The sequence below is a fragment of the Bombyx mandarina genome, chromosome 08, assembly GCF_030267445.1.
Source record: "Bombyx mandarina strain Sakado chromosome 08, ASM3026744v2".
In the NCBI taxonomy this organism is placed as follows: Eukaryota; Metazoa; Arthropoda; class Insecta; order Lepidoptera; family Bombycidae; genus Bombyx; species Bombyx mandarina.
In genome coordinates this window covers 10482430-10507798 of record NC_143215.1, presented here as the reverse complement: position 1 = coordinate 10507798, position 25369 = coordinate 10482430, and the positions used below count along the sequence as shown (strand labels likewise).

General features: G+C 35.1%; 1 protein-coding gene and 1 long non-coding RNA gene across 2 annotated transcripts in view; one reads left to right on the top strand and one right to left on the bottom strand.

The window, feature by feature from the left end:
* Positions 1 to 25369, top strand: part of LOC114245406 (matrix metalloproteinase-2) — a 197295-nt gene that overhangs the window by 83321 nt on the left and 88605 nt on the right. The gene's annotated exons all lie outside the window — the stretch shown is intronic.
* On the bottom strand, positions 388 to 11114 carry LOC149502552 (uncharacterized). Its single transcript, XR_016323480.1, has 3 exons — positions 9739 to 11114; positions 1094 to 1231; positions 388 to 527 (listed from the first exon to the last, which is right to left on the bottom strand). It is a non-coding gene; the product is annotated as an uncharacterized LOC149502552 (long non-coding RNA).

The following is a 25369-nucleotide window of genomic DNA, read 5'->3' as shown; positions in this document are numbered from 1 at the left end:
GGCCAGTGTTAGCAACACTCCCGGTTAGAGCCCCGTGAGCTCACCAACACGTCAAGGAGAAGCTGAAATAACCTCTCAAGGCTAACAGCATAGATAGAAAAAAAAAGAAAAATAGTAAAGTGGTAGAGTCACTAGAATTCGTTATCGATTAATATTTTAAAGCAAAATGAAATAAGCGTGTGCTAATTAATCACGTAATTGGTTTATAATAATATTAATTCAGAATTTAAAAATACTTTTACAGTTTCATTTTCGTTCGTCAATAATCCCGTTCTCACGAATCGCTTGACATCTCTAAGTCGATTGAGAGACTTCGGTTTTCGTTAAGTTATCTACGCTATATTCTATGAGAAGTGCTCTGAGATTTTTTAAATATGATTTCGACATCTTGTTATTCCAATCGCGCCGCCAGCGTTCGATGCGACTCTATCGATAATACTCACAGATCATATGATCTATGATAATACTTCTACCGTCAGCTACGGTAGCAAGGTTGCATTGGGTTAACCGCGTACTACTTACAAGGGCTATAAAAAAACATATTTGATATTAAATTTCAAACAAAATAGTTATGTATATTTAATAATTTTAAAAAACAATAATAATGCAAGCACTTTCTACACGAATCTTCATTGAGCGGTAATTGGCATTGAGTGGCCCTAGGCATTATATCCGCTACTGTACATCAAATTCAATAAATGTGTGATTTTTTTTATTGCTTATATGGGTAGACGAGCTCACAGCCCACCTGGTGTTAAGTGGTTACTGGAGCCCATAGACATCTACAACGTAAATGCGCCACCCACCTTGAGATATAAGTTCTAAGGCCTCAGTATAGGTACAACGGCTACCCCACCCTTCAAACCGAAGCGCATTACCGCTTCACGGCAGAATTAGGCGGGGTGGTGGTACCTACCCGTGCGGATTCACAAGAGGTCCTACCTCCAGTAATTACGCAAATTATAATTTTGCGGGTTTTATTTTTCTTACACGATGTTATTGCTTCACCGTGGAAGTCAATATATGAATTAAAAACGCAATATCGATTGAATTCAATACGCCCAACAGAGTTTATAGCAAAAATGGCCCTTACTTGACGACCCGTCGGCGAAAGCCCCGTCGACTGTCCATTTTTAATTGGATTAAAATCTAATTCTCAAGGAACTGAAATAACTTTTAACAGTCTAGGTACTGAGTTATATAACGTTGATTAACAACAGCCCAGGTGGTACTGAAATAGCTACACGATTAATTAATTTACTTCACGTTCGAATGAAGCCCTATTGCTTCGGTGCAGTGATGTATGCAGTATTAACTAGATGTTGTCCGCGAGTTCGTTCAAATTAGTTCTGTCGCCCAGTTTGCTGTGCCTCTCAGCTGTAAATAAATGTATGAATACTTTCACACGAATTAATATCGATTTATTAATTGGATTTAACAAAAATGCTAAATATGTATTAAACAAAATCCACTACGCTTTGAGAAGTACTGTTTGGTTTAAATAGGGTCATGCTATACTCGAAATCAAAGTCTTTATATAGCTGAATTAACGCAATGTCGTTAGAAAAATTATTTATATCCAAATACAAATTCAAATTACATACAAAATATAGCTGGAAATAATTTAAACTGGTGTTAACATAATTCGTGTTTTTTTATTGCTTAGATGGGTTGACGAGCTCACAGCCCGCCTGGTGTTAAGTGGTTACTGGAGCCCATAAACATCTATAACGTAAATGCGCCACCCACCTTAAGATAAGGTGTCAAGTATAGTTACAACGGCTGCCCCACCCTTCAAACCGAAACGCATTATTGCTTCACGGCAGAAATAGACAGGGTAGTGGTACCTACCCGTGCGGACTCACAAGAGGTCCTACCACCAGTGATCACGCAAATTATAATTTTGCGGGTTTGACTTTTATTACAAGATGTTATTCCTTCACCGTGGAAGTCAATCGTGAACATTTGTTAATTACGTATTTCATTAGAAAAATTGGTACCCGCCTGCGGGATTCGAACACCGGTGCATCGCTACAACGAATGCACCGGACGTCCTATCCTTTAGGCCACGACGACTTCGAACTATATTTTTTTGCGTAGATCTTTGAATGAGCTCCCAGCCCGCCTGGTGGTAAGTGGTTCTCGGAATACTGCACAGCAACGTGAATGCTGCCACCTACTTTAAGCCATGAAATCGGAATCCCAAGCAAAGCTGCTTCACGGCAGAAATACGCAGGATCTTGGTATTTACCACTAAAATTTCTGAACATTCTATTCATAAAAATAAATACGTACGTACGTATAAATATGTACAGAACATTTATAAATATTCTAAATATTATTATTAGCTAATACTAAGCTCAAGAGCTGAGTTCAATTAGATCATGATTTATTGTTTCCAATTCCTCGTAATCCACAAACTTACTTGCCAGTAGGCACTTGGCTACAACAGAAATACGCAAACGAGAAATTCTAAGGATTCTGTAATTTCAAAGAAGTTGCAAAGAAAAATTAAATAGGTTTTTTTTTGTTTTTGGAAAATTATTATCGACCCGATACCTCAAGGCGGCGGTCACGTTACGATGTCTATTGGCTTCGGTAGCATAACATGACACCAGGAGAGCCTTGAGTTCCTTCATACTCCAAGGCCATCAATGAAAAATATCTTTAACAACAGTAGCGTCAGCAAACAGAAAACGATTCCACGACGTACAGTCTCCTTCTTCAGCGTTGCCTCACTGCGGAGAATCGCGACCATATGTGACTTTCCTCTATAGTGTTCAGTCATGGGTGGCTTGGACCACATGGTATAGACTGCCACCAATCCCTTTCCTAACCAGATTTGACCATCTGGCTGGTGTTTTGCCCACGACGTACAGTCACCATCCATTAAATTATAACCACGCAATGTAAAAACCCACCCACCCTCGATTTGCTTCGGAAACTGTAATTTATTATTGATTTCTGCACTATTTAATGGATTTTATTATACATATAAACCTTCCTCTTCAATCACTCTATCTATTAAAAACAACCGCATCAAAATCCGTTGCGTAGTTTTAAAGATTTAAGCATACATAGGGACAGAGAAAGCGACTTTGTTTTATACTATGTAGTGATTGATACGTATTTAATAAGCCCATAAGATAAAATTTATCTTCAGTTTTAGCGAGTCAGATGATAATTTTGACTTATTGTAAAAGGATCCTCAGTTCGCTAATTATACCGCAGCATAGATATTAAAGCTTTCATACCAGTCGTCTTAAATATAGGTAGATGCCAAATATTAAAAATGACGCCATAGCGCAATCTTATTTACTCGGAAAGCAAAAGCTCGCGTTTCAAGAACAATCTATTAAGCTAGTTAAAGACGATCTATAAATATATATTTCACTCTTCATCACAGTCGTCGTGGCGTAAAGGATAAAATGTCCGGTGCATTCGTATCTAGCGATGCACCAGTGTTCGAATCCCGCAGGCAACTACCAATTTTCCTAATGAAATACGCACTTAACAAATGTTCACATTTAACTCCCACTTAAATAACATCATGTAATAAAAAATCAAATCGCAAAGTTATAATTTGCGTAATTACTGGTGGTAGGACGTCTTGTGAGTCCGCACGGGTAGGTACCACCACCCTGCCTATTTTAGTCGTAATGCAATTGTAATGCATTTCGGTTTGAAGGGTGGAACGGAGACCTTAAAACTCATATCTCAAGGTAGGTGGCGGCATTTACGTTGTAGATGTTTATGGGCTCCAGTAACCACTTAACATCAGGTGGGCTGTGAGCTCGTCCGCCCATCTATGCAATAAAAAAAAAAAAATATAAACAAAGATAGAAAATAAGTAAGTTTTGATCTGTTTTTCATGCGATTTTTTTCACCGTGGAAATAAATCATGAACATTTGTTAAGTACATATTTCATTAGAAAAACTGGTAGGTACCCGTCTGCGGGATTTGAACACCAGCACTTGCATCGTTTGATACGAATACACCGGACGTCGTATCCTTTAGGCCACGACGACTTCTGTATATTCTGTCTATAACCTATGTTCTGCCTATGCCTATTTATAGATAGATGTGCGACTATGCTGTGGCTTTGCCTCCTGCGCGTGAAGCTAGCGTAACGCTACGAGGTTACTAGCAATAGGTAGGCATTTTTTTTAAAATGCCGTAAAATCTCGAAATAAGTACCTAACACGTCTTTAACGCGACTTTCGTGTTAAAAGAATAGCACAGAGATAATAAAAAACGTACCCACGCGAATTGTAAATTTGCGTAGGGTGTTTAATGTACACATATCACGCGTCGTATTAATAAGTTTAGCTAATCTATTGCAATTGAATTATTATTCAAGTTTTAAGTGAAAAAAACTAAGATAATCCGCCTAAAAGACGTCTGATGTAGATCAGTAGTAATACGAGGATCAGAAACAAACCATTCTCCACCCTAGTCGTAGTCTCCAACAAGCGAAATTTGAGTAACTCACTAAAAGTTCCCGAAAATTTGTTGATTAAAATCCTTAAAATTACTTTTTTGTACGTCCCTAACAAGACATTTATTATAAATTGAATTCACTACATAGAAAATTTAGTGAGAAATATGACAATTCCATCACTCGACGCCTTCGCTGTCTTCCCACGTGTTTGTTACTATATTTAGGTACTTTAGAAAATATAAAATTTAAACCTAAATTCGTTTCATGAAGACGTCTCTAACATCATCGGCTAAGATGCTCATACATACGTTTATGCTAAGACTTTGTAAGTCGTGACTTGGAGAACAATCTCGCTCTTGTGCATCTGATTCCTCTGCTATTCCAATTAACGCGAATCTCTTATAGAGTTCGCAGGTTGGCTGCACGTGCCCGATCACTTGCTTGCACTTTTAATTAATTTATTTATCGGGTTCGCGAATCGACGGCGCAACTCGCGTCCACGCCCCACCCCGCCGCCGCCTATAAAACCCGTCGAGGAGAGGCGACGTCCGTCAGTTTTCTCAGGGACGAAACGGGTGGCGGTGGCCCTCTCCCTAGAAAATGTGCCGGAAGAACGAGGGTTACTTTAATTTTTAAAGTGGGTAGTCAGAATGTAAAGGGGAGATAGAGGGTCGCGTAGGGCTCGGCTGGTCGGGCGGCGGCGCTGGCGACTTCGATGACCTTGAGGTGAGTAGGTGCATGCGTGAAGGCGAGTCGATAGGCCCAAAAGCCGTACGCCCGCCCTCGCGCCTGCACTACAGCTGTTTTATTTGTTAACTCACTTTTACTAGTTTATCCTTTAATCCGGCTTCCGTTTCATTTCAAATACTCCCTATGTTTTAATCGTATTTTCGTATTTTATGTTATGTTTTAGTTAGACTTGTTCCTCTTTTTATTTCCGTTTAAGTTACCTTTTTTTTGCAATGTATTTCAGGAGCTAATAAAATCTTGAATAATTTTAATAAATAAAAATCAACGGATGAAGCTACTGAGTTCAGTGTCAGTCTATCGAGGGTGATTTTTCACAGTAGCCGATGCAGCAACCGGGCTACGATAACATTCATAATCCATACAGAGCCTACGAGGCTGCGACGAATTGAGTTACGTCCCGATATCGGGCCCCTCATAAATCGAATAAAGAAACTTTTGCACTTGTAAATGTAGAGTAAAAACTTAAACGCGATTAAGCTACGTATGTTTAGCTTATTTAAGTTCGAAATGTAGCTCCTTTACTTTCCAATTGTCCTTTTGGTCCACTTAATGCACACGGTATCATAAAAGTATTAACTCCAAATACTTTGACAAATGAAATCAAATATTTATTATGGGTCCCGTAATACAATATAAAATGTGGTAATAAATAACATTAATAAAATATTGGTGTCATAGGTTTCGGAAAAACTTTAGGAATTTCGTCATAAAATTTAGAGAATTACAAGAAACGATTAAATGTCTTATAGGTACGAAACTATTTGACTTTTATTAATTAGAAGATGAGTTATTTGCTAAATAATAAACAACGATGATAAATAATGTTTTAAGGCACAACCGCAATCTGTTAGGTATATAATCCGTAATCTATACCTATAAATCTATTAAATCTCATACTATCTTGTAGCGAAAATCAAAATGAATGATACAGTTCAGAAAGTTTCTAGTCAGAGAGCCACAAATGTAATTAAATTAGATTTACTTTAGTTATTTAACTTTATTTCGTGATTTTTGAAATCTTTCTAGAGATTTCCAACAATTAATAGAAAGTTGACATGCTACAGAATATGCTAAAAAGAAGATTAATTTTGCTGGTAGCAGGTTGTATTATCAGCACACACAGATCGATACTATCGCTTTTTTTTTTATTGCTTAGGGTAGACGAGCTCACAGCCGACCCGGTGTTAAGTGGTTACTGGAGCCCATAAACATCTACAACGTAAATGCGCCACCCACCTTGAGAGATAAGTTCTAAGGTCTCAGGTATAGTTACAACGGCTGCCCCACCCTTCAAACCGAAACGCATTACTGCTGCACGGCAGAAATAGGCAGTGTGGTGGTACCTACCCGCGCGGACTCTCAAGAGGACCTACCATCAGTAAAAATGGCTTAATGGCTTAATATGCCTGCATAACTCATAGAAACCTACGTTCAGCCTACTTCTGTCGGGAAGCTTGATTACACGACAAAGATTAATAACGTCATTGCTTAAACTTCCTATTACCAGCTTTCTTAATGCACAAAGAATTTTATGTTTTCGTTTTAAGAACAGCGATCAAATTGGCCACGGATACTTGTATGTTGGTCCCAATCTTGGTCGTTGGCCAAGTGCAAAAGCTCAGTAATTACTGTCTCAGGAGCGAGCTCTTAATTTGCTTAATTTACCCACACCAGAGGAGCGGTTCTGAGCTAAATCGTGCGATTTAATGGGATGTTTGAATGATGCGCATTGTCTTAGTCATTTCCCGTCTGTTCCGAATGATTCTTAAATGAAGATCAACTATTTATATATTTTACCGAATGAATGTAATAAGGGATTTAGACACGTCAGTTTTTTTTTTCCTACCTAAGCTGATAACCTTGAGAGGATATATCAGCGTAACCTTAACTAGTAGGTGAGCTCACGGGGCTCAAACCTGACGAAGTTGCTAACACGAACCCTAGCAAGAGCCGTGCTTCGCAGAATCTACCACCGGATCGGAAACGCGACCCACTGAGAAGATACGGCGAGAAACTCAGTGGGCTGTGTCTGAGGGTTAATTTACTCGTCGAGCCCTTCGTCGCAAGCGGATTCGACGAGAACGGTGACCGTCGTCAGCAGTATGAATATACCGAACTTCGTTAATTTGGTTAAATGAATGTTGATGCCAATTTCTCCTTAACTCTTTGTATTTAATTGAATCACATTCATGAAAGTATAATCATAGGAGTAATATCTATTAAATCAATATACTATCATAACTTAGGTGTGTATTTAATATAGTTTCCATGTAAGACAGATTGAACCTATGTAAACCAAAATCCATGATTTGGAATTCCACAAAACGCAATAGACGGTACTAAAGTATACATAAATATGTATGTACCTACACATTTTTATACTGCTATCTACTATACTTATACTTATTACTACTATGTATTTTTTTAAATATCATAGTCGGGGAGCTACACTGATCGTCCAACCGATTTGAGGCATACCTGATACAACATATAAATATCTTAACTAGTATGCCGTTGAAGGCGCGTAAACCTATAAAGTACCTTTTTTTTTCAATTCAGTCACAAATTATAACTGCATACTTTACTTTTATATTAATTTAATAAAATTAAAGTTCTCGATTACTTTATCGATGCCAAACCCCTAAATGGCATTGACTTCCGACCAATCGAAATAAATTTTCACTTAAAAAGGTTGAATATTCGTCGGGTTTTCTCAGATACTTGGGTGCGACTGTCCCGTACCAAAAATGTGACAGAGGGTCGGGTGAGATGCCCAATTTCCTTCCGAAATTACCTACCCATCGATTGTTAGGTGAACGTTCGACGAATTGGCTCTTCAAAAGAATATTTGAATAAAATTCCTGCACTTTACACTACCGCCGATAGTGTTAGACAATTTTAAAGTTGCAAATAAGTCAAATTATACAGAACAGCATTATAGCTAAAACCTACGAATGAGGAAAAAACAAAATGTGCATAAAAACGAATAACACAACATACATACATTAAATTGTTTTCACCAATTCAAAAATTATATATTTTAATTCAAAGAAAACAAAAAAATCTCCTATATTTATTTATTGATCTAAAGCCAATTTGTGTCGCGGTTATTTCACTATTTTAATGGGCTCTGCTTAATAATAGCAGGACCGTGACTAGAACCAGACCATAGATCACCTAGAACGCCTGATCGACGGAACCTTCGAGGCATTATCAGATGGATGGAAGCCTTCTTTCTTTTTTATTATGTACATAGGTGAACGAGCTCACGCCCACCTGGGATTAAGTGGCTACCTGAGCTCACAAAACGTGAATGCCGACACCCACCTTGAGACAATCCAGGTCGATACAAAAAGAATACTCTTTGAACCTCCTACAAATAATGCGAATGAAATGACACATCAAACGTTAAAACTGAATAATCCAGAAAGCAGTCTAGGACACAAAGTATTTGAAAAAATAAATAAATAGATATATGTAGGTAAATGACGATTTAAAAAAATACATTTAAAAGGTTAACATTCCACAAATAACGACTCCAGTTAGAATATTATGATGTGTCAAGCTTACGGGTGTTTGATCCACGCACGATTACCAGGCGTCGATTTTTAGTTATCACCGACAAATATGTATCAATATGTATTCGAATGTCAAAACACAGTCAAGGCTCCAATAATTTGACCATGGTTACCAATAAAATAATCTTAAAAATTGTAACAAGCAAAATCATTTATTTTTCTGTGTAACCTCTCGCCATTCCACAAACAAAACTAATTTACCGAAAAAAATTCCAGCCGGTCTAATTCAAGTTTAACATTTTTAAATAATACAATGGCTACGCTTTTGCTTATTGTCATTATAATGAAATTGCGATAAGGAAAGAAAGCAGTCGACGCAATTAAATGTGGGGGTTTCGCTTTTCGCAATAACGTTATTGATAATTGCCGGGTTGATGCTGAATTCTGTTGGCATTAGAATTATCTTAAACAGACATCCACTCGCACTCTTTATGACGATATTTTAGATACTTCAACCTTATTTGTATTCTCATAAGATACTAATTTGTGATACTTGCTGTAAAACATGATAAACTTTCCGAGAGATCGAAATAAACTTTTTGGTGTATGTACTACATAACACTCAAACTATTGTATCTCATCATATGATATGTGAATATGGATTGTTCTTAATTAAAATAAAACCTTTCAATTATAATTCGCATACGTTCCGAATTGAATGTTAAATTCATTTATCAAAAAGAACGTCGCACGTTGAGTGCAAACAATTTTAAATGCAGCACAATAAAATTGTTTGCAAATATTTATTGCTACTTCGGAATAAATAAATGGTATTTTTTCTCTCTTTATTTTATTATTTTTACAACAATAATCCTATAGTTCGAGTATTTGATGTTCTTGTTCGTGACATTTAGATTGAATGCAGAGGCTTAGGGTATTCTTCAAAAATACATAATCATATTTCACATACTTTTTCATCTTTATGTGTAGACAGACTATTCGTTTTATGTACAATAAGTTTTACTTACGTGTTTTAAACAGGTAATTTTTTATATGTATTTTAGTACATGCTGCGTTTGTTAACTTTAATCACAAAAGTACATGGGAGAGTAAATAATGATTAAAAGCAATGAAAATAATTTATAAAATACATTAAATAAAATTAGCATTAACGGTGCGGTCGAGTGTGACAAGGAAAATGAGAATTGCATTCATGAGCAACGCAATATATAAGCTAGTGTAGAAACGAATCCAATATACCTTCTAAAAATAAGTAATCGATTCAATTTATTTTTCCAAGCAAGAGGCAAATGCAAATATACATAAATTCTTTCAGACATTCGAAGGGAGGTTGCCGGTGCCACGACCGACTCAATCAAAAATGTTTACCGTTGGAGTGCGCTAGTTCAATATTTTAGCCCCTACCTTCAGCTAGCATTACCTATTCACGTCAGCACGAAACTACGGATAGTCTGACGCACGCGGAAAACAGAACACGTGACATTATGCCCGCCGAGGAGGCAATAATTCATGTTTCAAATATTGAAACCGGTTGACCGGTTTTGTATTGTCTGTATAAAACAATTATAGTTTCTTTATGACTTTGAGGAATCTCCATGGTTGTAATAAAATAGTTTTGTTTTATTCCACAAATATAATTGAACGGTCGAATGACTACTTGAACGGTCGAAGGTCACTTGAACATCTTATATAAAAATGGTCAATTATTATTCGTTCTTTTTCGTCCTTTTGTATGTCTGTCTTTTCAGAAGTCAAAAAATGTACTGCGTCGCTGCTGGTCACGTACGCCCTCGTTCCATTTATTTTCGAATTATTTTCAAATGTCTGTCTTAGTCTGTCTATGTCTAGTCATTATAGGTTTTATGTCCTGTCAAAGAGGTTGTACGCCACGACAATAATTATTGGTAAATCAATGTTATTTCATTACGAGATCAAATCATAAGTTATTTAAATTAATATAAACGCATATCTTGAAAATTTTAGTGGTGATAATTAATAAAATAATTTGCTTTAACCGTAAAAAGCTGTTGAAATAAAGTCCGAGCTTTATTCGGCGGCGCTTAGTCAGGTAACGATGTTTTACAAAGAGAAAACTTTACGTAAACGAATTCCAAAACAGATTTTTGCTGACCAAACGGGATTACGACTGGGGAGATTAAACAAAGGGGCGAATGCTAGACTAGTGAACAATGTTATAGCAAATTGGCACCCTCCGGTGGCCAACTACGAACGCTATGCTAATCTGATGTACTGCATTAATCTGACGATATAATCTAGCGATAGTGTCATCCTAATATATGTCCGGTATAATCAAGAGTTTTAACTGTTGATTACATATAACGCAAAACAACTTGTACTCTGAATAACTCCATCGGATTTTAGACATAATTATAATTAAAACTACCTTAATTCTCAAATTTAATGAAGGCGGCGTTTCGATTGCATAAGGTTGTGTTTTCTTGGTCAAAAACGACACGTCCCTCGTCAAAATAATGAACGTGAAAACCTTAAAAACAGTTTTTACTCATACGGTTTGTACCCAGTAAACAAGTCAGTTACTAGATTGAGAGTATTTGATGGAGCTCTGCCTTTAAGTAAGCTTCTTGTCGTTTTTTTTGGCAAAATTCATTGCTATCCTATTGATCATAAATAGCTAGCGTAACTCATACATAATACCAAATTTTATACTGGTGGTCACATCAACAAGTCTAAATATCAGCAATATCAAGAATACAGCCAAACCTATAATTACAACGTTAACTTATTTTTTGAATAATACGTACCTATTATTTTTATATACCTATTATTACTAGGTATTAGTATCTGTTATTCGATTAATTTATTATGCTCCTAATGTAATAAAGTTCAAATTAATCAAGAACCTACAAAACGTTGTTGCATTAAACACGCGTAAAGGTGCTAAGTCACAAACGACACATTTGTTCTCTTCAGTGTGATTGTAGTCCATTATGCATACAATTAAGTTTTTCCCATGCTTAGTTAATTAAGTTCTGAACTATTAATTAAAAACATGAACATTTTATTTAGATTAGTCTGTTAGTTTCAGTAGTAGTTTCACGCGATCTTGTGTTCTTTCCTCGTCCTATATTATTAGCCTTTATCATTAACATCAGTGAGTTGCAATAAAAAAGCGACCGTCCATTCAAATCGATTTAAAACAATTGACAATTTGCAGTATAAATATTTTTATTAGGATTACTTAAATTTGCGTTCGAGTTCACCTAGTAATAAATAATTTAAGCTGTTCTTTTATTGAAAACAATTCGAATAAAGCAAGACTATACATATTCATTTTTTTTATTCTATTTTAATATATAAAATTTGGATACTACGAAATGACAGTCTAAGCGTGCATTTTCTAAATTTTGCGCATAAAACGGAAACTAAAGTCAAATAACAAGCTCGTTAAGTTTTTCAAATTCCTTCCAACATATCAGCGCCATAAAAGTAAACTACATATACATTTAACTAGTATTTAACGATAAAATACTCGTAACAATCATATTATTTTAACTCTAATACTAAGTTTTTTTAAGTTAATATCTATGTTTAAAGTTTACTTGGAAAAGAAAATTGCGTGGAAATATAACCTTTAAAACCTTTGAATGTTGCTCGTGGAAATTTCTAGTAACAATCACTTCGTAGCGCCTATTTACGTTGGCTACAACAGTGTACACAGCACCACGAGTCTCGTAGACTGCTACGATTGCACAAAAATCGATGGCATTGTTTAAATTTTTTATTCAGATACTGGTTTAATGGATAAAATGCCTGCTCAGCTTATTCACATCGAGTGATTACACTAGATTAGGGCCCAAATCTTTTTTAGAAGTTAAAACTTATTTAGCGTCATTATAATTTGATAGTCGATGAATCGAAAATGGTATTTGAAGAACGACACTAAAAAGAGACACATTTACATGTGTAGGATTTAGCAAGCAAAAAAAGGAATTCAGTACTTCTAAGGATTTGACTTCTGCCGCGTTTGAACTGTACTGGTGTTTTATTATTAAACTTTGGATGATTAACGAGGGATGCAGTAGCAGTCTTAATGTCGAATGCATTTCCACTCGACAAAGGGGGTGTGTAAAGACTATTACGATAGATGTTCTTAATAATTAAAAATCATGTAGCAAGTACTATTTCTAGGTTAAGACGTACCTAAGACAAGCTCTCAGATGACTTCCACGATGCAGGAATATCTTAATGTGTCATAATAAAACTTAAAACGTCATAATTATAAGTTTACGTAATTATTTTACTAAAGCACCATGATTCTTGCTATTTCCAACGGCAACTACCGCGAAAGGTTATGTGTTCCTTTCATTATCGTTATCATAATTTAAGGACTAGCTTTTGCCCGCGACTCCGTCCGCGTGGAATAGTTACTTTTGAATAACGCTAAATTTTACCTCCACTTCATTTGCGTAGAAAGTGAAGATATTTTTGAATTAAAGAATGCTAAGGAGCTATTTAAACCCCTATTTTGAAACCTTCTTTATTGGTGCTCCACTTGTATTGGTCTTAGCGTGATATTATTTAGCCTATAGCCTTCCTCAATAAATGGGTTATCTAGCACGGAAAAAAAATTTCAAATCGGATCAGTAGTTCCTGAGATTAGCGCGTTCAAACAAACAAACTCTTCAGCTTTATATTATTAGTATAGATAGCAAAAACAACATGGTAAATTTTATAATTTATATTTTTAATTTATAAAAAATACAACCGAGATTTTGATTTTGTTGTTGTCTACAAACTCCTGCAAACATTCACTTACCAGCAATAACGGTTATTTTACTGTTTATATTTCATAAGTATACGGGACTTCAATTTTGACATGTTCGTTAAAATTCGAACTCATTCACCGCTATCAGACGACACACGAAACGATTCCTGATGTCAGATGTTGCCTGACCGTTCTCGGTTTCGAATCATTTTGAGAGCCTTTTTTATCCTATCATAACCCCGTTTTCAATTTCTAGCGGCACCATAGACGGGACTCAGATTGCCGCGTAAAATTCCCGTAAACATTTGAGAGGCTATGGAACGATTGTTCGCCACTGTACTTGATTTATAACTGTGAATACTGTTAAAAGGTAAAATATTTTATGAGCATGCGATGAACGCGAGTCTTTATTATCATTTATGTTTCAAGAGGAGGGCTTTTTTAAATAACGAAATTTTCAATTTACCCTTGTACAGTCAACTGCAGAAATCTATTATTACTTCACAGATCGATGAATGTACACTTGCGTTCAATTAGATTAAATATGTTATATGGCGTTAGTGGTTTTTTACTCTAATCTTCATAATCAAATTTAAAAGTTAATTATAATCATTTGTTTGTGAGGTCTTTTGTTTGTATTCTAAACGTTCGCGCGTCGCAGCGCTTCTCATCCCATTCAGTTGAAACTTTATAGTTGTTGTTGGCATTTCAAACCGAGTACGGTAGATAGTTTTTGAGCCGTTACCACATTCATCATTGTGTTTCGTACTTTTACAGCAAATTGTTGAAGACTCATCATCATAATTATTATTTCGTAATATAAAACTGACTTGGTGCAGTAGTTAGCGGACCAGACTATTGCGCCGAGGGTCGTGGGTTCGATTCCCACATCGGTATTGATTATATATCTATATTAACGTATATAAGTATGTATGCCAGACTCTGGTACCTATAACACAGGAAATCTTAATCTTGGGTCGGATGACCGTGTGTAATTTGTACTTAGTTTTTTGTTATTTATTTATTTAAAAAAAACAATTAAAACACAACAAAGTTTTATTCTTATTCATTATTTCAATCCTGTAATACCGTTTTATTGTGTGATTCAAACTGCGGGTCTTACTTGCCGGCATCATATAGCATCACGTATCTATACGACAGCATTCGCTTTATCACCGGAGTATAACTTTTTATTTTACAACCGCAGCTAAGGTTTTTTGTTTCCCTATTTTCATCACTGTTACGGCGCGTGACGCCCATGAATTGGCGCAGTGTGATTACAAATTTAAGTCGTCGCAGCTAATATGAATGACAACGGGTCGACCTACTCGACATTCATTTCCCTTGGCGCACCTCTCTTATAATAACTTACACGGTAACTTCGCCTTGAGGCACGAACCGTATACACTCGTATGCAAAACCGTCTTTGTGGATGCCGATACACTCATTCTCGGGCCTCAAAACTGTGCTTACAAAAATAACATATTAATAAACCAATTTTGTTCGTAGCTCGGGTAGGAAATAAAAAGAAACTTTCTTCCCGTAAGTTACATTAAGATCCCCAGATAACACCCATCTCGACGTAATAACATACATTCGGTACCTTCATTTCGGGCCCGATTTTTCAATGGCGCGAAATTACGTTTAGATTACAATTCTCGGCGTTTCAATCGCGAGCAAACAAATTTTATACATATCTGATGAAGGTGTAGAATTTGGCACCCTATAATCCAGATTCGACCCTTGAATGCGAGCGAACGAACGCGCGGTCGAGGTTTTAGAGTGGCCCTTCAATCAGCCCTTCCTCGGGGCGCCGGGTGGAGGGGTAGCGATGCCAGGGCACGAGGACCTTTGAGCTACAGGCTCTTTGACACGAGCCACTGGCGCACTCTTCAAGTAATGATTCATTCTGCTGATGAGTGACGTCGCTAATGCGCCAGCCTGCGATCTTTGTTTTCAGATTAATACAAGTTCACTTCATACTGTTTTAAAATTTGTTAATAATTAATGTCAAACTATTTTTTTCCTCTAAAATTATAAGTCATCGAAACGTTCTATTATTAAATAAGATTGTGTATTATATAAACACAATGTTCGTTATATTCGGCTTATTAAGAAAGCTAACCAATATAAATTAATTCGATCGATTCGAATAATTCCATTATAGCTGTAGCTTTTAAAACGAAACTGTAATCAGTCTGTAATTGTTCAAATCTATAAACCAAACTTTAGTCATGTAAAAATACCAAGTTAAAAGCCTAATTAAGTAATAACGACCAATTAACATTTTTTCTCGTTGGCCGCCGACATGTTTTTTTTATAATAATTTTAACTTTTCAGTAATAATTGTTTTAATCTGCAAAAAAATCCAATTAAAAGTTTTGTGTCTCTTCTGAAGCTCGGTTTGCAGTGAGCCACTCTTTTTTTAATTCTTTATTTTAATTTCTTTCACGTTTCGGAACGAAACGATCCACCGTTGGTTTTTAAAAAGGTTGAAATTCGGTTACGGCCTTTGCCATGATTAAAATTTCAAACGTGGCTTACTCGCTACTTTTTTTTAAATCAGTATAAATATTCAGAGTTTGCAATTTAAGCCATATTTAAATTTTATTAACCTTAACATTAATTATGGCAATTTTTTTTTTGTTTTTCAGATTCAGAATTTTCCAAAATAAAAATCTTCTTTTTTCTTTTTTTTTTTATTGCTTAGATGGGTGGACGAGCTCACAGCCCACCTGGTGTTAAGTGGTTACTGGAGCCCATAGACATCCACAACGTAAATGCGCCACCCACCTTGAGATATAAGTTCTAAGGTCTCAGTATAGTTACAACGGCTGGCCCACCCTTCAAACCGAAACGCATTAATTACTGCTTCACGGCAGAAATAGGCAGGGCGGTGGTACCCACCCGCGCGGACTCACAAGAGGTCCTACCACCAGTAATTACGCAAATTATAATTTTGCGGGTTTCATTTTTATTACACGATGTTATTCCTTCACCGTGGAAGTCAATCGTCAACATTTGTTGAGTACGTATTTCATTAAAAAAATTGGTACCCGCCTGAGATTCGAACATCGGTGCATCGCTCAACACGAATGCACCGGACGTCTTATCCGTTAGGCCACGACGACTACTAGAAAAGAAAAATAAAATACAATAAGTCTTGATAAAAAAAATACAATAAGCGTTTATTCGAATAAAACAATACAGCACTATTGAGATTTAAATGAGATCTGAAGGTATAATCATATAGCCGGGTTCCTTAAGTTACCGACAAACCAAACCTTTGTATACGTACAAAATAATTTTATTAAGGATTCAGTACAAGTTGGATTTCTGTTTTTCAATATTTCCTTATTCTCGGCATAACGAGGACGCAATATAATGTATTCAGTTGATATAAAGGCGAGTCGTTATCATGTCAAAGAAACTATCGCATTACCGGACTCAAAGACTGCGGTTTGTTTGATCTCAACGAGTGATGCGTTCGATACCTTGTAATTTTATATTTCAACATATAATATAATAATCATATACAGAAAATTTTTGTCTGTTTGCCCGTTTATTTCGTATGTTTGAACGAATCTTCACGACGGTAAATTTAAATCGACCAAATGTGTATTTTTGCGTAATCTTTAGGTATTCATTTTTTATTCTTTGCGTATTAATTTTACGTAATTGTCGCGTATTATAAGCCTTGCCCGTAGGTACCGCTCTTTTGTCTATTTCTGCCAAAAAACATAAGGCGTTTCGGTTTTAAATATGGAATAGCTCATGCATGTTGAATGTCGATATTCACGTCATGATGTCTACGGACTGTCGGAATCAATTAAGTTAAGATGGAGCTCGTCCACCGTTCTAATGCAAAATACTACATAAGCAATACATTTAAGTACGAAATCTAATCTAAATAAACGGTTGTTATGCCTTTGGATTTCGAGAATCCATTATTTTGTTTCTTAACGAAATACAATTTTTAAAAAACTCGTCTTATTGTTAAATTGACGTTATGAGTACCATGACGTATATGGATCACTAAGGCCCGTTTCTTGGTGAGTGAATCCTTTAGTTCAGTTTTTATTGATATTTATATAGTTGTTAGCTGTGAAGAGACGCTCATGCGAACGGCAGTCCAGTTTACCATATTCTTATTGGTATTATGTAGTTGTCGAAGTTAATGGACATAAATATATAATTTAATGTACAACAAAGTATATATGTATGTATATAATGTAAGGAGACGGTTCTCGCATCAAAATACTACTCTTTTAAAGTTAAAGCGTGTCCCGAGTAACATAGCACCAGTATCCAACAAGTAAATCTATACAGCAGAAAGAAAAGACCCACAAATATTAGATGCGTTCGAAACAAAAAATATATTTACAAACCAACTTAAATGCTCAGAGGACAACTCGTAATTAAATTATAATATTATGATTTCAGTCTCCATTCACATTTCAAAGTATCGATAAATACATAATTTGGAATCGAAGAAAACAATACTTAAAAGAACCCGTAAAGATAAAAGCAGCGCATATACTTACTATTAAACTCTGAAACCTCACCGGTTGAAATGCATACAGACTGCACGGGAAAATATGAAGTAGCATTTCCATAACACATTCAGAATGACGTCGGTGCTTATGTAAATCTTGCTCATGACCAGAATATTATTAAAGCACACTATATTTTTTTCATAAAGAAATTTTTTAACAATAATTCAGCTTTACTCAGCTGCTACTCAAAATTATCAGCAATGGACACAACTAAACTGCTGCCTAATACAAAAGCCTCAAATGGTTGAAGTGAGACGTGTCATTCATTGGTCACGAGTAATACTGACGAAGACCATTCCAGTGCCATGGTTCCTTCACTCATGGTAAAAATTATACCTGAAAATGCACTGTGATAGAGTAGTAGGGTAGATACCACCACCCTGCCTATTTCAGCCGTGAAGCGGTGATGCGTTTCGGTTTGAAGGATGGGGCAGCTGTTCTAACTATACTGAGACCTTAGAACTCATATCTCAGGGTGGGTGGCGTATTTGCGTTGTAGATGTCTATGGGCTCCAGTAGCCACTTAAGAGCAAGTGGGCTGTGGGCTCGTCCACCCATCTAAGTAATAAAAAAAAATTCACATGGAACAGTCCAGGTTCGAGCACTGGATTGGTTGCGGCATCATTAAAATAATGAATCTCGTCACTAATGGTTTTTGAATTACCATTATATGCTTTTGTAGGGGAATGACACCCCGCCCTGCTTCGCTTACTATGCAGTTATTGTGCATACAGTAATGAGTAGCATACGAGTCAGTCAGTGGTTAAAGTGCAGCGATCCACCGCGGTCGCTGCGCTAATAAACATATAATTATACTCAGTGTTTTATTGACCACTCTGATGAGGTTTCCAGAGGAGAACGCACAATAAACCCTCAACACCATAAAACCTCACACTTTAATATTTATCGAAGACCCTATTAGTATACTTCAAATATACGCTAACGTTAAACTCAAATGAATCCGAAAGTTTCTCAAAACGTAATTTAACATCATAATCACAAATTCTCTGGTAAATAAACCTCTTAATTGACATGAAGCGGTCAAAGTATTAATTTCACCCTTAATTTGAGTAATTGCTGTGTTCTACAATTTGGTGAAATCTCACTCCAAATTTATATTTATGTGGTTTTTTTTTTTTTTTCAACCACATACATCTACGTCCATTCTTAATTGGTTATAACGCGAGTAGCATTATGATATACGGGAACGGAAACAAATAGGGTACGCAATTCATAATTATTAGTGTGATAAATTACGCCGAAATTTTCTTAATGAAAATCCGCCTTAATTATGCAGGAAACGAATTTTTTTTTCCTTACGTTTAAGTAGAAGTTATTGTTGTTAAATTAGAATATAAAAACTGATTACCATAGTTTTGTTTCAGGTACGTACATTGTGCTGTTTTAGAGTTCACCAAAAACAGGTTTGTTCGACGTGGTCATAATCTTTTTTAAATAGCTTTCAGACGATTTTTTTCCCCTTTATTACTAATTTTATTTAAGCTATCTTATACTGAGAATGGTCACATACTTTCGAACCAAATACACTTTGTTACAATGACGTCATCGATATCCAGACAATATGATTAACTTGCCTATAATACTGAAATCTGATTTTTAATCCCCCAAAAAAGCTAACGTTAAATACGGACTGCTAAAGAAAACAAAATTAAGGTATTTGTTCAAAAATAAGGTTCTAGTTTTATGCCAAACAGGGAAATTTATTGAATAGAGACATCATAAACAATATATTTATATGTGTATACTATACCGAAACTCATTTTACCAGAAAGAATGAAGTTCCTAATTCTTCGTCAAAAACTTTATACGCATATGTCTGAATACTTTATTACCCGTTTTTAATATATATTTTATTATTAGTGTTGTTAATTTTCTTAATGCATACGTTGTTCACAAATCTTGGTTCTAATAAACACGGCTCCAATAATTCACTCATATCCAATAAATCAATACGGATTGTTCCTTGAAGTAATAAACATCTAAACAGTTCTGTAAAGGCTTCATTTGTTTCCAGTTTGCCGCTTTTGACCAATACAGCGGTCAATTTAATTTACAGTATCGCATTGAACCGATTGAGGGTGATTCCAGTGGGTTGTCGCGGCACGGTTTACCCGGAAAACGAACGTCCGGTCCGATTTAAGAGCCGGAATTTCTTACATCTATACTTGCTTTTAGGATGTAAAAAATATGAAAGTTTCACAATCCAGATTCATCAAAAATATATTAGGTTTGTACTATTTTTGGAAAATAAAAACGTGACGAAAAAAGTATTTATTTAAATAACCTTAAAATTAACGTACCATATAATTCTCGGTACATAAACATGTAACTATTATACTTGTCATAAAGGCTATACAAGCAAACGCATTAAAAGCAAACGATCTAATAAAATATTTTCTAATACGCGGCAAAACTTTGTAAGATACTTACAAAGTCGTTGAGCACTGAAAGCGCTAAAAGGCGGCAATGCGTTAATCCTCCGTATATCGGAATCGCGTTTCGTTCGGATTCTTTCGAATATAATATAAATAAGAATCACGTATGTAATAACGCTGGAGGGAGAGGCATTCCTCACACGTTCCCCGGCTTCTCCGGGCTTATCCGAACTTGAGCCATTACTCGCGGCGCCCGGAGATTTTAAACTACAAGCCGATTGTGTGCAAGCCCCTATAATATGAGTTTTACTGCAGCATGCATTCGACTTTCGAACGAGTAGCGGTGTTTGCTTAATCGTCGGCTATCAAACGTGAAATACAAGCGGTACATTCTATATTTTGAATTTAAAAACGATTTTATTGAACACAAAAAGCAACAAAACTATTATATTTATTTGACTGGTTCATTTAGAAGTATTTTTGACGTTACTTATTATCATTTTTTTTTAGATCAAAATATTTTCTAAAAACTATTTTATTGAACACAAAAAGCAACAAAACGATTTATTTGACTGGTTCATTTAGAAGTATTTTTGACGTTAGTAGTTATCATTTTTTTTGGATAAAAATATTTTCTAAAAACGATTTTAGTGAACACAAAAAGCAACAAAACTATTTATTTGACTGGTTCATTTAGAAGTATTTTTGACGTTACTTATTATCATATTTTTTTAAATCAAAATATTTCTAATTGTAAATTTTGATCGAAACGGAAATAAAAGCCAAGTTAGCCGAAATGATACGTTCGCGTCCACAAACAGCGGTCATTTATAGCGAATGAGTCGGCAGAGTGTTTTACAAGGCCTGACCCAATTAGATTGTTTAATTAGAACGCGGACCGATACACCCCACGAACACATATTTACCTGTCGTGTCGGATAAATAAGAAAATTGAACAAATTCTGACTTTAACACACATCGCTAATACACTTCGTTTATTTAATTACTGTACTAGTCAATTTAAAAAACGCTTTCAAATGTAAATGTATAAATAAGTAAACTGATAATAATATCTATTTGACTTTTATGGCTAGTCGATTTTGTTTTAGCTGAAGTTGTCACTACATACGACAATGAAAATACGATAAGCAATAAATAAATAAATAATCTCATTCAAACACTGGTCTACTTACGCATACGGGACTTATTTCAACAAATATAAGACAGTGTGTTAATAGCCAGCAAATGTTTCACTCGCGTACCCCTCGTATCTAACAATGTAAAACTAACATTTCAGAGTATAACTTCTCAACTTATTTAACCTACTTTATTAAAGAACATAAGCCTTCGTAACCACAATGCAATCGGCACAGCTTTACCTGTACACAGTTTATGTAAATGGAGTGCAATAGAACCCTGTAGAGCATTGAACATTATCCGATAGCATGGAACGCCGCGGTGTGAACTAATCGCATCTTACCCGATACACATGCGGGTACATTCTGTAGATAAACCCTTCTATGGATGACGTTTGATATTGAGAAATTATAATTATAAGCTTAGAGCTGTACCAATATAATTTAGAAATTGTTGTAAATAAATTGTTGCTATAATCTAGCGGTCGGGGAACCGGGATAAATTACCCCAAATGGGGTAAAATGAGATATTGGGGGGGTAAAAATGAAACTTTTGTGAGTAAAAAGTATATATTGAAGTGAAACTTCTTTAGAATCGTTGTGATTTCAAACTCGATGAAACGAAATGAAATGAAACGAAGAAATAATAATTTTTTTTTTCAAAATAATCATGGGGCTATAATATGAAAGATGCTAAAAAGAAGCGATTTCGTTTTTTTTTTGTTCTTCGCGATGGGGTAATATTAACTTACACAAAAATATTTTGGGGTAATAATTAAAAAAGTTCCCCGACCGCTGCTATAATCAGATTTATGTATATATAATTCCGAGGAGATTTTGAAAATATTTTTAATTCTTTCAAAATTGAACCACTCTCTTTAGTCGACTAATTTTACTAAAAACTTGGTAGTTACTAATTAGAAGTTTATTCCAAAGTTCGAGACAAAATATATTGGTTACTTCTTCGAAATTTCCCGAACGATACTATTTCTACAAAATTGAGACTTATAAAGAGTTCATTATTCGCCTTTATTATTTGGCATATAGGCAAAAGCACCGCTGTACTTTTCATCGCTGGTGGCCACCGCGTTCCCTCTTCATTTTTATATCTATTTTAATAAAAAAATACACATATTCAGAGACAAATAAACAAAAATGTAAAGTATTTATCCAAATATATATGTACTACGTAAAATCCTGAAATTAATAAGAAATGATAATAATAAATGGAAACAAATCACCTGCAAATCATCGTCCAGCCCTAATTTAGGATAATCTGTGTTATGTGTGCCAGAAACTGATAAACATACCTATATATGTTTAAATATATACACAGATAGATCATAAATACTAAGACAAAAAGCCAACAAACCTGTTCCTCACACAATGTTCGCCCGATGTGGGAATCGAATCCCCAATCCTCAGCCCAACAGTCAGGTACGCTAATTATTGCATCACCGAGTCAGTCAAAATAATAACTATTCTAATTTAATAAACAATAACTAATTAAAAACTTCATGTTTTCATACATTTTCTGAACCAACTCTGATAGCGAGCCTATTGTTTTCTATCTTAATTCTATTCTAGTTCTATTTCAAATCTGGTTAGTGTAATTTTTTTTTGCAATACTTTAATCGTAATATACACGTGATGTACGCATTAATTAGGTGATCCCACAAATATAACATTAATCGTATGTCCAAAAAACAAAAAGGGTTCTTGAATATTTAATTTAGATTAACAGGCCATATTTTACGATAAAAGAAACATCTTGACTCCCAAAGGATAATAAAGAAAACTCTGGGCCACAAGTTTTGTTTTTTGCACAACGAATATATTACACTATACATACATATACTTACATATTTCTTCTTCTAAAGAGAGCCGGTCCGAACATATTTCCTTGTTGTAGTCTGATTTGACGAACAATTTCACGACCGGCCGTCTACCAAACGTCAACCCTTTTTAGGGAAAATAGTAACCTGGAATTGAGAATTCGGAGAATAAGCTATGGGGCGACGACAGTTAAGTAGTAATTTCGGCTGCATGGATAACAATAAAAATAATAAAGAAAGAAAGAAAAGAACAAGAAGAAAAATTAATAAAAGAACAGATAAAAATAACAAAAATTAATTTAAAATATAAACCGTATATAAAGCTGTAAAGTACTCTGGTATCTGAAAAAATACATACATCAAATAACTTGACATCAAAGGACTAGAATATTTAGAAGTAAATTGACACAAAAGTGTTTTACTATTTAAGCCGCTTTTTTTTTTTAAATTATAAAATTGTTTTACTGAAAGGCCTCAAAATCGATACTAGATAAAGCCCACAACAAAACGTGATATGCGATTTTCAACTTTGCGTTAAGACCGGTGTACAGGAGCAAAACTCATTTTAATCAAGATCTACAGTGCTTTAATTTTGTAATAAAAGGTAACAATAGGGATTTTGAATGAATAGTTTACAAGTGGAGCTCGTGGTAGTGGTTTTATAGCCTACCACTACCAACTTTTTTATAAATTTGTTTTTCTAATGTAATCTCAATAACACTAGATTAATCAAATCAAATGATTTTAGGATTTTAATTGCTTTAAAAATTATTTTAATTGTATATTCATTGCAGTTTATAATTAAGTTTTATTTTGGTTTCAATAAATGCTACGGCGTAGAGGTGCTACGACACTTGGTAAATAGGAATCGAGATCGCACCAATGTACTATTGTAGTTAATTCTGTACTAAAAATATTAAAGTAACTGATTTTTGATGTGCTCTAGATGCATAGATTATCCAAGGAGCTCATTGGCGCTACAGTATAAATGCTGTCATCCACAGTAACACCCGAAAGACCGTAGTCTTAAAGCAAGACCTCTGAGCGGTAGAAACAAACGTGATACCTACCGTTTTAAGCTAAATTACGCCATAAAGCTATTTAAATGACCACAATAACTCAACCGTGCCATTTTTGCTGTCGCCTATGAAAATACACAAAACTACTCTTTAATCTAAAATAGGACGAGAATTAAAACCGTATAAAATTCAGTTCCTTACATTTTACCAGGTGCAATTACAAGCATGCAGGTCTTGATAATATCGTGACCAAAATTTCAATGACAAACCCGAAAAACATTGGTCTTTAAAGCGTACACCAACGAACATAGTTGACTTATTTAAATTTTAATGCACAAACGAGTGCCGGTAAGGAAATAATAGTGTTTATTCGTGGTTCGGCCATTAATGAGTTAATTATTCAGAGGTCGGAGAACGACGATGACTGTGCGCTTCTGATACACATGTGTGCTCCTCCAATCAGTATTTCTAAACATATATAAAGTATATATGTACATTCCCTAAATCCGAAACGGTTGGACTGGTTTCGATAAAAAATTCAGAATATCTTTAGATTAGCCTAACGGGTGAAGCTTGGTCCAGATCAAAAGAATATCAAATCTAAGATCAGCTAGCAAAGCAGACCGGATTTAATTAGTGTTTTATAAGGATTTATGTGTGTGTGTTCTTGAGTACTTAATTTCAGTAGGTTTGTGATTACAAAATAAAATAGGTTTAATTTACTTGAAGACAAACATATTGTGCATTGAAACTTTTAAATCGATGAACAAATCTAATGCATAGGTCATGTCAATTAGGACTAATAGAAAAAGAGAAATAAAAGAATACATTTCAATTTGAAAGTAACTTCATACTGTATAAGTCTTTGCGACTATTTATAGGCCAGGTTTTGCTTCAAATATTTTGGTCTAATAATTATAGTCTTGAGATTGACCTGTAGGAAAACGAC